The sequence below is a fragment of the Schistocerca piceifrons genome, chromosome 1, assembly GCF_021461385.2.
Source record: "Schistocerca piceifrons isolate TAMUIC-IGC-003096 chromosome 1, iqSchPice1.1, whole genome shotgun sequence".
NCBI classification, from domain to species: Eukaryota; Metazoa; Arthropoda; class Insecta; order Orthoptera; family Acrididae; genus Schistocerca; species Schistocerca piceifrons.
In genome coordinates, this window is record NC_060138.1 from 1,220,958,446 (window position 1) to 1,220,974,942 (window position 16,497).

Here is a 16,497-nt window from a genome sequence, read left to right on the forward strand (position 1 = left end):
TGAATAGTAATCTGGAGTGGGATGAGGAAGTGGGAAGCATGGCAATGTACGGGTGGGGAAAGAGAGAGCACTGGCTGGTGGGATGTGCAGGGACTAGAAAATGCCAGCTGCAGGGTATGGAGGTAGGGGATGTGTGGGTGGGAGGGGGTGGGGGGGAGGGGGGGGGGAGGGGGAGACAGGGAGTGGAAAAGGAGAACAATAGGGAAGGATAAAGAATGGGCAGGTACATTTGCAGAGCACAGCATACAAGAAGGGTGAGGGAATGTGCAAAAAGGAGAAGTTGATAAGATGAGGGGGCAGAAACTTTTTGTTGGAGGGTGTGGGGACAGAAGGTTACCATAGATTTAGCAATCCACCAGGATGAACGACCACTGCCAAACTGTGGGCACAAGTAAAGTAGGCCACCATGTGGTGCAACATGCAGCTGAACTTAATATGATTGATTTCAATGACTGACTCTCAACCTGGGCCATCTGGATCCCCCCCTCAATGTGTGGTAGCCTACTGTCACCAATCCTGCCCACAACAGTTTCCATCCCTTAGTCCTATCATCCCCTCCTTTTTACATACCCTCACTCTCTTAGTGCACTGGCCTCTGCCTATGCACCCACCCATTCTTTCCTCTTTCCCTGCTCCTCTCCTTTTCCGCTCCCTCTTTTTTCCCCCACACCTCACTTCCTGATGCTATGGCTGGCAATCTCTCATCCCTGTACATCCCGCCACGCAGCGCACTTCTCTCCCCCCCCCCTCCCTCCCCCCACCTGTACCTTGCTATCCCTGCCCCTTCCCCACCTAACTCCAAACTGCTATTCCTGTGACAGGCAAATTCCTGTTGGAGCTGCTGGTGGCAGTGTGCTTGTGTGCATGAGGTGCGCTTGCTTGTGTGAATGTGTGTGTGTGTGTGTGTGTGTGTGTGTGTGTGTGTGTGTGTGTGTGTTTGTTTTCTATGCTGAAGAAGGCTTTGGCTGAAAGGTATAATGTGTATCAGTCTTTTCATTGTGCCAGTCTGCAAATCAACAAATAGTCTTTAAGGTGAGTAGCAATCATCTTTCTCCTAATATTGTAAAGTGGTGCAAAGATTGGTAACTTGCTTTATATGTTCATGAATGTAAAATTTTACCTTCGCAAAACAGAAAAACATAGTATCCTCTGAATATAATATCAGTGAATCACAACTACAATCTGTATATCCATATAAATATCAGGTTATAACACTTAGTAGGGACATGAAATGGAATCATTATATAGGCTCTGTCATGGGTAAAGCACACAGCAGATTTCAATTTGTTGGCAGAATACTAGGAAATGCAATCATTCTACAAGGGAGACTGCTAACAAGTCATTTGTGTGAACCCTGCTAGTATACTGCTCAAGTGTGTGGAACCCATAAAAATAGGACTAGCAAGAGATATTGTATATATACAGAGAAGGATACCATGAATTGTCACAAGTTTCTCTGACCTGCAGGGGAGTGTTGTAGAGATATTGAAGGAACTGATCTGGTAGACTTTTGAACAGACAGAAACTTTCCTTAGAAAGTCTGCTAACAAGGTTTGATGAATCGGCTTTGAAAGATGGTAGGAATACGCTACAAGCCCCTACATATCACTCCCATACAGATTTTGAGGACAAGATTCGATTATTTACAGCATCCACAGAGGCATTTAAACAATTATTCTTTGGGTGCTCTATATGTCAATGGAACATGAAAAAGATGCACTTCACAGTGGTTTGCAGAATTTAGATGCAGACATAGATTCAGAGACTCCAAAAATTTCAACACGTTAGTCTCACCATGAGTCCATACGGCAAAAATTACATCAATGTATCTAAACCAAACAAGGGGCTGAAGGCCTGTGAATCCAGAAAAGTCCCCCTCAAGCAAACCATGAAAAGGTTAGGTTAGGAAGGAGCCATTGTGGTTGCCATGGCTATACCCTTGATCTGTTGGTTTGTCTGCCTATCAAAGGTAAAGTAGTTGTTGGTAAGTATAATGTTTGTTAAGATGAGCAGGAAGGATGTCATAGGTTTGGAATCAGATGGGTGTTCATTGAGGTAGTATTCAGCACAAGACAAACTATGTACATGGGGAATGTTGGAATAGAGGGAGGTAGCATCAATGGTGACACGCTATGTGTGTGGTGGAAATGGATGGGCACAGATTTCAGACAATCTAGAAAATAGCTGGTGTCTTTCATATAGGACAGGTGTCTTTGTTCTGCAGGCTGCAGGTGTTGATCAACCATGGTAGAGAGACCTTGCTTTTGAAGCAAGCAGCAATGGAACAGTCACGATGGTTTTGTTTCAAATGGCTCTAAGCACTATGGGACTTAACATCTGAGGTCATCAGTCCCTTAGACTTGAAACTATTTAAACCTAACTAACCTAAGGACATCACACACATCCATGCCTGAGGCAGGATTCGAACCAGCGACGTAGCAGCAGCGCAGTTCCGGACAGAAGCACCTAGAACAGCTTGGCCACAGCGGCCGGCGGTGGTTTTGCATTTGCGGGTCTTAGAAAGAATATAACAGATGGGAGTGCATGGTTTTGGTAGGGTAAGATGGCCCATGGATTGAAGTGTGCAGGCTTTCAAATAATAATCATATGGTGTGGACTCTCAACTACGTACCCTCAGAGTTGAAATATTAAAGGTTTTGGCTGGTTTCATCGTCTAAGGGCTGGGATATATAGTTGCCACATTACAAGCCAAAAACTGCTGAGTCTACAGTATACAATATGAATATACACATGAATCAAATGGTTGAAGGTTTCTATCACTCAGCAATTGCGAATTTTGAATCTAACATAGACATTTATACATGAAAGATTGCAATTAAATAAATTCTGCAGGTACTATTTTAATGACTTTAAATGATGAGTACAACAGCAGAAGTACCTTTAAGAATGCTCTTTATTACTGTAAAATACTTATTGGTGCTGATGATCCAGCAATTAAATAAAATATAACTTGAATAACTGGGAAACAATAGATTCCTAGTTCACGTAATCAGTTATGAGCAATAACATGGGTCATGAGATATTCACTTCTAAACACATACTACATCTTCACTGCAGTAGCTATGGAAATCTCAGAAGTGCACAAGTTGGTACTACGAAATATTTCTATCTCTCGCGACCAGGCGCAAACTGCTCCACTGTCCAAGTCTTTCCCGCGACTGTGCGTCCGTCGTGCTGTACTGTCCAGGACTCTCCCTGTGTCCTGTGCGACCGCACCTAGTGCCGCACTGTTCAGAACTCCCCCTCCATTCACTTCGGTAGTGGCCTCCCTTAGTAACGAGCGCTGTAATTCGCGACAGTGCTCCCATCATGCCTCCAAGCCAATGCACACTCACAAACATTCTGAAACACATTTGAAATACTGGATTTACATTGAAATAACTTGAAATTAAATAAATATTCCTATAGCTGGATCATAAAACGCTCTAACACACATTATTAAATACATAAACAAATTAAATAAACATATATCAAAGGAACAGAACAGTAGTAAGCCAGTAGCCTAATGTCTCTGTTCTTTCTAAAACACAGTAAATAACTGACCAATTTCTTCATGAATAGTATATGTCGGATATAAACAAAGACATAGATGAATAAATATATAAGTATGCTGCTACCATTTTCTTGTGTAACTGTGGAGTACTTATGGCCTTATGCAATCGATAGTAAGCGGCCACTTTGACCTCCAATAACTCAAGTTATATTCCTGTAATTTATACCAATTTAGGTTTACACTAATAGCTTTCTAAAGACCCATTGATTGGCAAAATCGGATGAGCCATTTAGATTTTGGAAATTTGTTGCTGGGTGTTACTTGTACAATTTATCCCCAGATACTAAACTTTAAACTAATAAAGATACTGAAAATCTGATTCCACCATCAGAATCACTGTGAAAATCATAGAAATGTACATTTTCTTATTGAGGTATCATGATTCATCTGGCTACTATTAATTTCTATATGAACTATGAAGTTCTGCCATTTAGGTTTCACAAAGTCCACCATCTCTGGCACTCTCGGCATACAAATCTCCTTCACTGACACAAAGCACAGTCCTCATCACAGCATCAACATGGAATTCCCAGCCACGCGGCCTGGACCATGCGCTGGGGCTACTCTTCTTGTCCGGCACCATGCGGTCAGCCTGCCGAGCGGCCTCCGCAGCCACGCCAATTCCGAACTTAGAATATTTTCACGGCACCACAACTCTCCCGTTACCTCACACACCTCCACCTATTAATATTCTAGTTGCCCAAATGTTCAGAAGTAGCAACCTTCAGTTCATATGAGTACATATAAAAGAAATTGCAAAGAATGATTAAAACGCCTGGCCGACAGTTTTTTTGCAAAATTTTTGTCATGGTGTGGGAGCAGCATGAATTTCAAAGAAACTTCAACTAACACACATTACCAATGTAACGGCATATTAAACAAATGCCTACATTTCAGTTATGCAGAACCAAGCATGAATTCTGAAATAAACTTAAACTAACACAAATTATCAATGTAACGGCATATTAAATAAATGCATGCATTTCAGTTATGCAGAACCAAGCATGAATTCTGAAATAAACTTAAACTAACACAAATTATCAATGTAACGGCATATTAAATAAATGCATGCATTTCAGTTATGCATAAATAATTTTTTGGACAAGAAATAAAATTTTTAAATGCACTTTTACTTATGTGCGATTTTGTAAGCACTTCTTGTGCCACTCACTCAGTGCTAAGGCTCCTTCATGCACTAATTTTTTCTGTTGTACTACACACGCTCACACAGATTTTAGCACGAAGTAGTGATCAACTCACATCAGTCTTTTGACCAAGTGCCTGGCAGAAATCGTGTCTGCCTCTGAATTCCGAGTTCCACCATTTATCGTGACGGATCTGTCTACAACGAAAACCAAAAGTAGAAACCTGTCAATAAACCATTTCCCAAACCAACTAGGAACCTCGGTAAAGATTCCCTCCAGCGGAAACAATACTTAAGGAACAAAGTCGCAAGGCAAACAACTGAATCACAGTAAGCTCAAATTCCCACAAGTTCTATTTAATTGACTTTAATAAATCCTTCCTACCTCCACGCACCAAAAAATGCGTGCACATACAATTGCAATTTTAATACCCTTCAACTTTACCACTTCATTCTTTGCTACACTCTTATACAAAGCATAAATCGATACATACTTTACTTAAATCCATGATGTCACTGACCTCCACGCACCCTCAGTCCAATTGCTACTATCTGCTAATACCTCTTCAGAACTCTCCACACAATTTGCTTTCACAAAATTCATCTCCTCTTTAACTTCTTTTTGAACCACTGAATCTTCCATTCATCATCATTCACACACTCATTCATTACACATTCATAACTTACATCATTCCCCGCAAATTTATTCTCGTTACTTTTACTTAAATCTCTCACAAATCTATGCTTCCACCATTCATGCCTGCTGTTATTGAAAGAGCCACCTATATAGCCTTTGACTTTAACATAAATTATGCTGCCACGAAAGTCTTTGGTCACTTACCTAATAGCATCAAAAGTCTGAAAGATAGTCATATAGCATTTAAAAGGAAATTAAAAGAATTTCTTAATGGCAACTCCTTCTACTCATTAGATAAATTTTTGGATATAATAAGTGGGTAATTTCCCCCCCCCCCCCCCCCCCCCCAAAAAAAAAAAAAAGTGTCATGTAATATTTTGTGTAATGTAATATCTTGTATAGACGCCTTTAATTAATCTGACATGTTCCACATCATTACGAAGTGTCGTATTCATGATCTATGGAACAAGTATTAATCTAATCTAATCTAATCATACTCCATATCACATATTTGTTGCCTTTCTCCAAACCTGTGAACATTTCTACTATTATCATTATCTCCAGCCCTTTTCATCACCTGTTCAGATTGCCATCCCCGGATCTGAGATGCAGCGAACATCAGTTTCCCAACTGATTGTTACGTGATTGCATTTCGCATGAATTTCCCCCATCAAATCTGCATTCTTTACTTGGGTCCCATTCACAGAATTTATCACTCCTGTTCATTCTCTGACCATTCTGTTCATTCCAACTACTATCCCCCTGAGAATTCATTTGATTTCTCTCACAATTATTATTTTGGTGATGATCATTTGGATTCCCATTTTGATAAATACCACCCAGTTTGCTCTGAGGTTTGAACTTCATAGCCCTCTATAATTTTTCTACAAATTCTAGAAATTCATCCACGGAATCACATGGACAATGGACAAGATCCCACTGCAAATGTTTGGGTAATCACCTTTTTAAGGTGGTGATATCCGTTAAAACCTCCAATGGATGTTTCACATGCATAAGCTTGCTAAGTTCGCGCTTGCAAAAATCTCTCAGCGTCCCATTACTGTACCTGTAACTCAGCCCTTTTAAGAATTCATTTTGGATCCGCATCTGTTTTGCCTCGCTCCAAAATTTATTCAAAAAACATTTTTCAAACTCTTCGTACAATTTGCATGAACTACATTTAACATTTGCCCAAGACTATGGGTCTCCCTCCAAATGCCATCTAATATATTTTATTTTCGCTTCGTCTGACATGCCGCGAACAAAAGCGTTCCTACACACAGCCAAGAAATTTACTGGGTGATATCTTCCGTCATCTGAGTAACATTTCACAGATCTGGTATTTGCCCAAGGGATATTTATAACCGGTGTGGCCTGTTGGGATGCTAACAAATTTGAATCACTTTTTATCTGTTGCATTTGTTTTTTAAATTCTTTTTCACTATTGATACTGGACTCTATTTTATCTTTAATTTTGCCCATTACTTTCTCCCCCTCACCTACACAATTGGCAATGTCACTAATTACTAAATTTATATCGCTCTTATGAGCATCTTGTACCTTTACGCAGTCGCTTACCTTGAACCCAAGTTCCGCCTGTATCTTATCCATTTTTTCCCCAAGATCTCTTTCCACTGATTCGATTTTAGATTTTACTATTACAACTTCATCTGTAATTTCCCCCATATCCACTCGGGCACATTTTAATTTATCATCAATTGCTTTTTCAAGGTTACCTATAATTTTTTCAACTTCCTCTTCCACAGCGGAACCTATTTCAGTTCACATTGTACTCATATCTGTTCGAATTGTACTGATATTATTTGCCATTGTATTCATAATATTTCCCAATGCCTGGATCACTTGCATTAGATGATACATCATATCCCCCCCAAATTCATTCCCCGTGCCTGAATTCCTACTGGTTATACATTCGCACTTTGATTTCAGACTAACTGGCTCATTTCCGTTTTCAGAATTGCACACATACTAGGTGACTATTTTATACTTGCGAGATCTATAAGTGGAGCTTTAACTTCATAGTTAAACACTAACTCACTATTTGCGCAGGCACTTATCTGTTTGAGATGGTTACCTCTGCCATGGTGATGCCGTCGGTTGTAGTCAAAGACGACACTGAAGACAGCCCTGGAGTACTCAAAGATGCTGCCATGGTACTGCTGTTGAGCTGCGTCCGCCTCTGGAGAAGCAACTGAAGTAACCGTAACTGCCGCCCGTTACCGCTTGTTCCAACCATATCCGATACAGCTGTCCGTTAAATGCGCTAAGCGATACTGTTCCCTGCACTCAACTTATTTAGACTCTGAGCCCCCATGCAAATTGCCTTTAACATGATAGATTAGGACCTCTATCGATAGCATGTGTTAGTTGTGAAAATTACTGCGTAATTTCACTATTTCCAGAAACCTACTTGCGGGGAAAACAAACCAATCTCACACTCTGTGTTGTGAGAGGCTCACTCTATAGAAACCTCTATTGGTTTTGCAAATGTTTTTACACTTCGCATAGTATGCCAAATAACAGAGAGCAAAGGAATTACCATTTTGCAGGGCACAAATCCCAGATGAGCCCCCAATTGCGGGCTTTCAAAAATAGTAAATGAGGTGTTGTGTGGGCCCTCAGACTCAAGAGTTGAAATATTAAAAGTTTTGGCTCGTTTCATTGTCTAGGGATTGGGATACGTAGCCGTCGCATTACAAGCCAAATACTGCTGAGTCTACAATATACAATATAAATATAATAGAGGGAAACATTCCACGTGGGAAAAATATATCTAAAAAGAAAGATGATGAAACTTACCAAACAAAAGCGCTGGCAGGTCGATAGACACACAAACAAACACAAACATACACACAAAATTCTAGCTTTCGCAACCAATGGTTGCCTCTTTCCTGACGAGGCAACCATTGGTTGCGAAAGCTAGAATTTTGTGTGTATGTTTGTGTTTGTTTGTGTGTCTATCGACCTGCCAGCGCTTTTGTTTGGTAAGTTTCATCATCTTTCTTTTTAGATATATATACAATATAAATATACACATGAATCAAATGGTCGAAGGTTCTTATCACTTGCCAATTGCGAATTTTGAATGTAACTTAGACATTTATACATGAAAGACTGCAATTAAATAAATTCTGCAGGTACTATTTTAACGACTTTAAATGATGAGTACAATAGCAGAAGTACCTTTAGGAATCCTCTTTATTACTGTAAAATACTTATTGGTGTTGATGGTCCAGCAATTAAATAAAATATAACTTGAATAACCATGAACCATGGACCTTGCCGTTGGTGGGGAGGCTTGCGTGCCTCAGCGATACAGATAGCCGTACCGTAGGTGCAACCTCAACGGAGGGGTATCTGTTGAGAGGCCAGACGAATGTGTGGTTCCTGAAGAGGGGCAGCAGCCTTTTCAGTAGTTGCAAGGGCAACAGTCTGGATGATTGACTGATCTGGCCTTGTAACAATAACCAAAACGGCCTTGCTGTGCTGGTACTGCGAACGGCTGAAAGCAAGGGGAAACTACAGCCGTAATTTTTCCCGAGGGCATGCAGCTTTACTGTATGATTACATGATGATGGCGTCCTCTTGGGTAAAATATTCCGGAGGTAAAATAGTCCCCCATTTGGATCTCCGGGCGGGGACTACTCAAGAGGATGTCGTTATCAGGAGAAAGAAAACTGGCGTTCTACGGATCGGAGCGTGGAATGTCAGATCCCTTAATCGGGCAGGTAGGTTAGAAAATTTAAAAAGGGAAATGGATAGGTTGAAGTTAGATATAGTGGGAATTAGTGAAGTTCGGTGGCAGGAGGAACAAGACTTCTGGTCAGGTGACTACAGGGTTATAAACACAAAATCAAATAGGGGTAATGCAGGCGTAGGTTTAATAATGAATAGGAAAATAGGAATGCGGGTAAGCTACTACAAACAGCATAGTGAACGCATTATTGTGGCCAAGATAGACACGAAGCCCACACCTACTACAGTAGTACAAGTTTATATGCCAACTAGCTCTGCAGATGACGAAGAAATTGAAGAAATGTATGATGAAATAAAAGAAATTATTCAGATTGTGGAGGGAGACGAAAATTTAATAGTCATGGGTGACTGGAATTCGAGTGTAGGAAAAGGGAGAGAAGGAAACATAGTAGGTGAATATGGATTGGGGGACAGAAATGAAAGAGGAAGCCGCCTGGTAGAATTTTGCACAGAGCACAACATAATCATAGCTAACACTTGGTTTAAGAATCATGAAAGAAGGTTGTATACATGGAAGAACCCTGGAGATACTAGAAGGTATCAGATAGATTATATAATGGTAAGACAGAGATTTAGGAACCAGGTTTTAAATTGTAAGACATTTCCAGGGGCAGATGTGGACTCTGACCACAATCTATTGGTTATTACTGAAGAAACTGCAAAAAGGTGGGAATTTAAGGAGATGGGACATGGATAAACTAAAAGAACCAGAGGTTTTACAGAGATTCAGGGAGAGCATAAGGGAGCATTTGACAGGAATGGGGGAAAGAAATACAGTAGAAGAAGAATGGGTAGCTTTGAGGGATGAAGTAGTGAAGGCAGCAGAGGATCAAGTAGGTAAAAAGACAAGGGCTAGTAGAAATCCTTGGGTAACAGAAGAAATACTGTATTTAATTGATGAAAGGAGAAAATATAAAAATGCAGTAAGTGAAACAGGCAAAAAGGAATACAAACGTCTCAAAAATGAGATCGACAGGAAGTGCAAAATGGCTAAGCAGGGATGGCTAGAGGACAAATGTAAGGATGTAGAGGCCTATCTCACTAGGGGTAAGATAGATACCGCCTACAGGAAAATTAAAGAGACCTTTGGAGATAAGAGAACGATTGGTATGAATATCAAGAGCTCAGATGGAAACCCAGTTCTAAGCAAAGATGGGAAAGCAGAAAGGTGGAAGGAGTATATAGAGGGTCTATACAAGGGCGATGTACTTGAGGACAATATTATGGAAATGGAAGAGGATGTAGATGAAGATGAAATGGGAGATATGATACTGCGTGAAGAGTTTGACAGAGCACTGAAAGACCTGAGTCGAAACAAGGCCCCCGGAGTAGACAATATTCCATTGGAACTACTGACGGCCGTGGGAGAGCCAGTCCTGACAAAACTCTACCATCTGGTGAGCAAGATGTATGAAACAGTCGAAATACCCTCAAACTTCAAGAAGAATATAATAATTACAATCCCAAAGAAAGCAGGTGTTGACAGATGCGAAAATTGCCGAACTATCAGCTTAATAAGTCACAGCTGCAAAATACTAACATGAATTCTTTACAGATGAATGGAAAAACTAGTAGAAGCCAACCTTGGGGAAGATCAGTTTGGATTCCGCAGAAACACTGGAACACGTGAGGCAATACTGACCTTACGACTTATCTTAGAAGAAAGATTAAGGAAAGGCAAACCTACGTTTCTAGCATTTGTAGACTTAGAGAAAGCTTTTGACAATGTTGACTGGAATACTCTCTTTCAAATTCTAAAGGTGGCAGGGGTAAAATACAGGGAGCGAAAGGCTATTTACAATTTGTACAGAAACCAGATGGCAGTTATAAGAGTCGAGGGACATGAAAGGGAAGCAGTGGTTGGGAAGGGAGTAAGACAGGGTTGTAGCCTCTCCCCGATGTTATTCAATCTGTATATTGAGCAAGCAGTAAAGGAAACAAAAGAAAAATTTGGAGTAGGTATTGAAATTCATGGAGAAGAAATAAAAACTTCGAGGTTCGCCGATGACATTGTAATTCTGTCAGAGACAGCAAAGGACTTGGAAGAGCAGTTGAATGGAATGGACAGTGTCTTGAAAGGAGGATATAAGATGAACATCAACAAAAGCAAAACAAGGATAATGGAATGTAGTCTAATTAAGTCGGGTGATGCTGAGGGAATTAGATTAGGAAATGAGGCACTTAAAGTAGTAAAGGAGTTTTGCTATTTGGGGAGCAAAATAACTGATGATGGTCGAAGTAGAGAGGATATAAAATGTAGGCTGGCAATGGCAAGGAAAGCGTTTCTGAAGAAGAGAAATTTGTTAACATCCAGTATTGATTTAAGTGTCAGGAAGTCATTTCTAAAAGTATTTGTATGGAGTGTAGCCATGTATGGAAGTGAAACATGGACGATAAATAGTTTGGACAAGAAGAGAATAGAAGCTTTCGAAATGTGGTGCTACAGAAGAATGCTGAAGATTAGATGGGTAGATCACATAACTAATGAGGAAGTATTGAATAGGATTGGGGAGAAGAGAAGTTTGTGGCACAACTTGACCAGAAGAAGGGATCGGTTGGTAGGACATGTTCTGAGGCATCAAGGGATCACCAATTTAGTATTGGAGGGCAGCGTGGAGGGTAAAAATCGTAGAGGGAGACCAAGAGATGAATACACTAAGCAGATTCAGAAGGATGTAGGTTGCAGTAGGTACTGGGAGATGAAAAAGCTTGCACAGGATAGAGTAGCATGGAGAGCTGCATCAAACCAGTCTCAGGACTGAAGACCACAACAACAACAACAACTTGAATAACAGGGAAACAATAGACTCCTACTTCACATAATCAGTTATGAGCAATAACATGGCTCACGAGATATTCACTTCTAAACACATACTACATCTTCACTGCAGAAGCCACAGAAATCTCACAAGTGCACAAATCGGCACAACGAATATTTCTACCTCCTGCGACCACGTGCAAACTGCTCCACTGTCCAAGTCTTTCCCGCGACCGTGTGTCTGTCGTGCTGTACTGTCCAGGACTCTCCCCATGTCCTGTGCGGCCGTACCCTGTGCTGCACTGTTCAGAACTCCCTTTCCATTCATTTCGGTAGTTGCCTCCCTTACTAACGAGCGCTGTGATTGGTGATAGCGCTCCCGTCATGTCTCCAAGCCAACGCACACTCACAAACATTCTGAAACACATTCGAAATACTGGATTTACATTGAAATAACTTGAAATTAAATAAATATTCCTACGACTGGACCATAAATACACTCTAACACACATTATTAAATACATAAACAAATTAAATAAACATATATCAAAGGCATAGAACAGCAGTAAGCCAGTAGCCTAATGTCTCTGTGCTTTCTAAAACACAGTAAATAATCGACCAATTTCTTCATGAATAGTATATATTGGATATAAACAAAGACGTAGATGAATAAATATATAAGCATGCTGCTTCCATTTTTACCAAAAAGCCAAATTACACTACTACGACACGGTGGTGCTTCCCAAGGCGCTGTTTGCTGCAGAGACCACACTAATCCTAGGGCATACACGTATCAGACAACTAGAAAAAGTAGAACAGATAGTACTTTGGAAAATATTTGGCACAACTAATAACAACGGAGTATGGATCAAGAAACCTACAGAGGAACTATACAAGCATACGGAGACAATCATAGAAAAAGATTATAAAATGCAGAATGCTATAGCACAGACTGACCAAACAGATCTTTGACTGGGTAACCACTAGAAACAACAACAAGAGGTAAAAACGACCTGAACCAACTCAACATAACACCAGACACAATAAAATTCAGAAACATCATTAAGAAAAGTAAACGACATGAGATACACTGTGACAAATGAACACACGTAAAATGGACCGAAGAACGCAAGCAAGATCACAGCCGGAAGATGAAAGAAATATGGGCAACCAAAAAGGCAATCAAGATGAAGCCAAAGACACAAAGCCGACAAGAAGCATGGACAGAGGACCGGAAACAGAAACACAGCGAGCGAATGAGGGAAGTTTGGGCAGCAAGGGAGGCAGCAAAAGGAACTGGCCGTGTAGTTTAGTCCAACTGTGCTCTTTAAGGGCGAAACACCAATAATAATAAATAAGCATGCTGTTACCATTTTCTTGTGTAACTGTGGAGTACTTATGGCCTGATGCGATTGATAGTAATCGGCCACTTTGACATCCAATAAGTCATGTACTATTCAAGTTACATTCCTGTAATTTATACCAATTTAGGTTTACTCTAATAGCTTTCTAAAGACCCACTGATCGACAAAATTGGATGAGCCATTTAGATTTTGGAAATTCGTTGCTGGGTGTTACTTGTATACTTTATCCCCAGATACTAAACTTTAAACCAATAAAGATACTGAAAATCTGATTCCACCATCAGAATCATTGTGCAAATCATAGAAATGTACTCGTTTCTTTTTGAGGTATCATGATTCATCTGGCTACTATTAATTTCTATATGAACTGTGAAATGTCTGCCATTAAGGTTTCACAAAGTCCGCCATCTTTGGCACTCTTGGCATACAAATCTCCTTCACCGACACAAAGCACAGTCCTCATCACAGCATCAACATGGAATTCCCAGCCACGCGGCCTGGACCATGCACTGGGGCTACTCTTCTTGTCGGGCACCATGCGGTCAGCCTGCCGAGCGAACTCCGCAGCCACGCCAACTCCGAACTTAGAATATTTTCAGTGCGCCACAACTCGCCGATTACCTCAAAAGTGTTAGTCCTTGTAAGGGACCTGAGGTTTTGAGGAGAGACTGTAGGTCAGGTTGTACCACAAGGATGGGTCTTGATGATTTTTGTTGTAATTCTTTTTTCATTGATTTGAGTCTTTGTAAGATTGCTGCTTCAATTAATAAAATATTCTGGGCTATTATGAAATGGGCTAAGGGATTTCACTTCAAAATCCGATGTTTTGTCACCATCTGCGGAGGACATTTTCAAGAGGGTGTAGGGAAGCAACCTACTCATGCCGTATAAAATTCACATCAGTCTTTCCATTGTATGCCAGCCTAGTCCGCTGTAACTAGCTCTGATGTCATAAATGTTGCGCAATACTTTAAAAATCAAGTAAATAACCTGAAACACTTCTAGCATGTCAGGAGTAATACTAAATCAATACGTACTGAATATCAGTTCAATAACTTTAACCATAATCGAAATTTGGAAGTTTTCTGTAAAAATCATTGGAGCAACAGAAAAGAGCTAGAAACTTAAAAATTTATATTTAGATTCCTTTTTCATAATAATTTAGTAGAAACAGTATTCTGGATCTCACAAATTAAAATTTTAGTTAAAATTCATGATTTTCTGGTTTTGTCTTAAAAAATTAAGGAAGCAAGATAGATTAAGTAGGCGAATAAATAAGGCTAGGATGTTTAAATTTAAGTAGAAGGGAGATCCGCTATAATCATAAAGATGTGAGAAGTTTCAACTAAATAACTATAAAACTATAGCTATACTGTATCTCCAAAGAGCAAGTTCAGAGCTCGTCTACTGCGTGTAGTGTAATTAAATTAATTCTCTCGCCCAAAATATTTGATTTAGCCATGTCAGACTTTTATTATGATTACTTACCTGTGTGCTGATTGCACATTTAAATTGAGAGCGTCATCGGCCATCAGCAAAGGAAGCAATGATTTATTCGATAACTTGAAGTGGTGCACTACTAGCCCAGTGGCTAGTCGGGAGAGCGGATTTGACCAGGCGTTCCCTTAGCCGTCCGCACGGCGGCTTTATATATATGAACGCTGCGCGAGAGAATAAGGCCCAAGTTCCCTCCAGACGCTGATTAGCGCACCACCTGTGCCGGGAGTCGCTCCGGGATGACTTTAATGATCTATCTTCAGTTTGCGTACGTCATATTTTCACATGCCGCCGCGGGACAGACATTCTACCATTATTTAGCATGGCGTTTGATGAACATTATCATCAAATTATGGCGAGCATTCACTTAAACATTTAATTTGAACAATTATAGTTGCATCAGCGCATTAGACTCGGAACTGCTCTGGTAGTTGGATTGTGTGGATTCTTTTTGGTCTGTGACTTTCAGAATATAGTGAACATTTTAGAGAAAATGGTTTTTGATTATGAATCCCAATCTCCTAATTCCTCAGAGCTATAAGCTGTAGCTATAAATGTATTTCTCAGATGAAGTGGGCACTAGGAATTCTAATTACAGGCTTCACGTTTTGCTAATCACTTTGTGGTTGCCAATATTGTAGTTAGAGAGCCAGTGTTGAGAACGGCTAACAACAGCATTAAATAAATACAAAACATAGTATTCTATAATTCCACCCGCCGCCCCACATATGTTGCTAATCGGCCGGGAAAGAAACTGAGTAAAAGTGAAAGTGATTTTTAAATACTCGGATTCGGGAGTGAAATGCGACACAAAACTGAGTAATAGAACAGAGATAGTGTTATGTGTGTATGTGGATGACGCAATTGGATTAACAACGCATCTGGATTGACGGAGCTGGCACTGAGTCTAGCGGCGCTGCCGGCAACGCGAGAAGCCAGTTTCGCCTCACCGCAGTTGTCCGCCGGAGCAACCGGAGCCGCACCTGCAGTTGCGGGCCACACAAACACACAGCAGCCATCGAAGTGCCGTCTGCAGGTCAACGCGCCGCGTCGCATCAGTAATCCTGGTACGCTGCACTGGCAACGCCATACGTCGTGCACCACTAAAAGACTGTCAGCGATGGAACCGCCAGAAGAAACTGAGGTTAAACTTGAATCAGAAACTATGTCTGGTGAGGGAACTGTAAATCCAGACAACGGTTTTTTTTTTATTTGTGTCAGAAGCACCATGCACCATGGATACAGGATTATAAAAAAATGAATAGCACACAGAAAAAATTAATTACAGGCATATGAAAAAAAAAAAAAAAAATATATATATATATATATATATATATATATATATATATATATATATATATATACAAATATGTGTGCACAGAAACAAAATGTTATAGGCATTTGGCCCATAAGCGGGCTACGTCGACAGCATTTGGGGTTGCCAACGTCAGATCCTCTAAAGTGCAGTGTGAAGGACATTCAGGACAGTTATACATGTGCTGGGTCGTCTGCACCTCTCCACAGTCGCAGAGATTAGATGTTGTAGAATATCCCCACTTCAGAAGGTTATCTCTTGACCGTGCAGTGTTGGTGCGTAGGCTGTTTAGTGATCTCCAGACCACCCAGTCCTCATTGTAACCTGGTGCCAATTCTTCCTTTGGTTCCATCCAGTGCCCTTCTCCCGACCGCTTCCATCTCTCCACCCTAGATCCAGGTTGGTCGCTAAAATCTTCAGTTGCTCTGAGA